The sequence below is a fragment of the Tachysurus fulvidraco genome, chromosome 10, assembly GCF_022655615.1.
Source record: "Tachysurus fulvidraco isolate hzauxx_2018 chromosome 10, HZAU_PFXX_2.0, whole genome shotgun sequence".
Taxonomy (NCBI): domain Eukaryota; kingdom Metazoa; phylum Chordata; class Actinopteri; order Siluriformes; family Bagridae; genus Tachysurus; species Tachysurus fulvidraco.
Genome location: NC_062527.1, coordinates 405,976 through 407,998, shown reverse-complemented (window position 1 = coordinate 407,998; position 2,023 = coordinate 405,976).

The following is a 2,023-nucleotide window of genomic DNA, read 5'->3' as shown; positions in this document are numbered from 1 at the left end:
CGTAAACAGAGACCGGAGTCTGGGGAGAAAAAGTGTAGCGCCTCCTGGTGGTCACTAAATACTGCTGCGGCGTCAGCGTTATTAGATAAACTGGGGGAGGGGGGTGGGTGGGTTGTGGGGGGTTGGTATAGAATAGAAATAATTATAATAGAAATAATTCTATTGGATTTAGACATCTAGAGCTGTAGACATTTGTGCTGAGGACAGAAGTATATTTCTATAGATATTACAATCCTATGGTATTAGACCTCGACTGCTGTAGACAATTCTGCTGGAGTCAAGATAGATTTTTTATAGATATTACAATTCTATGGGATTGGAAATCTTTAGCTCCAGACATTTCTGCTGGAGTCAGCAGTATATTTCTATAGATATTACAACTCTATGGGACTACTGCTCTATAGCTCTAGACATTCCTGCTCAAGTATATTTCTATACAATTCTATGTTAATAGACCTCTATAGCTGTAGACATTGCCGCTGGAGTCAGCAGTATATTTCTATAGATTTTAGATGTCTATGTTACTAGACCTCTATAGCACTAGACATTTCTGTTGAAGTCAGCAGTATACGTATTTCTATAGATATGACAATTCCGCTAAAGTATATAAGTATATTTTCATAAATGTTAGATTTCTATAGACCCACAGCATATAGACCCTTCGTGTCATCATTTAGATACAACACACCAATACTTATCAAACGTATGCAATAATATTTTGTTCATTTATTGGAATCAAATACAATAACGCCCAAAAGTTTGTGGACACCTTACAGGCGGACACATATGTGGTTCTCTTCATTTCAATGCTGTAGCAATATCTCTGTGCACAGAAGACGCCATATCAGGGTTTTATAATCTGACCATAAAATATATTTACACATGGAGACTGACAGAATACATTAAGTCCAATTATTTACATATTCAGTAGTTATTTAGTTTGTCCAGTCAACTTAGAAATAAATGTTGTCAGCTTACTAACAATGGGTTCTACCACTGTAACATTGTGTGTGTGTGTGTGTGTGTGTGTGTGTGTGTGTGTGTGTGTGTGTGTGTGTGTGTGTGTGTGTGTGTGTGTGTGTGTGTGTTTGGATGTGTGGATGGGCGTGTGTGTGTGTGTGTGTGTGTGTGTGTGTGTGTGTGTGTGTGTGTGTTTGGATGTGTGGATGAGTGTGTGTGTGTGTGTATGTGTGTGTGTGTGTGTGTGTGTGTGTGTGTGTGTGTGTGTGTGTGTGTGAGAGAGAGAGAGAGAGAGAGAGAGAGAGAGAGAGAGAGAGGTATGTCCTACCTTATTTCCCCTTATTTTCTTTCCTCATACATTTTGCATTACATTCTACTTTACAACTCATAAAAATAGCACAAGGAAACAAACTGAAATGAGAAGTTACAAGCTTCAGTTCCTTCAGCACTGTCTTCAGTCTACAGTCATTACAGTAACACCAGGGAGTCGAATAAAGAATTAAACCGATTTAATTGGGGTACTTCAGACTTATTAACAGGAAATGGGACGTACCAAATGTCCTGTGATGTAAATGTAACTATTCTGTACATATTATATACACGTAGACTGGTCATGCTTCATCACATGTTAAAAAGAATAATATAAATAATATAGAAATGTAAAAGTATAAACAGAATATTGAATAATTATCTGAATTGTTGGATTTCCTTACAAAAACCCAACAGACTTCATTTTTATTTAAAAATGGTTATGTGAATAATAACGACAGATAAAACTATACAACAGTACAAAATACAGATAATACAAATACTGAATGAAGGAGAAGGAGAACCGTATTTGTGTAGTTTATCAACTTTAAAATTTGTAAAATTATATCACAAAACAGTCCAGAATTTAACATTTAATTAAAAAAAATAATAAAAAAAAGATAAAAATAAGAAAAATAAGATAAAGATAAAAAAAAAATACCAGAAGGTAGAAAAATGTCCTAATAGACCTGCAGTAATTAAGTAATTCTTGCATATGTTATCTGTCATTTGCTCATAAACCATATTATTATTA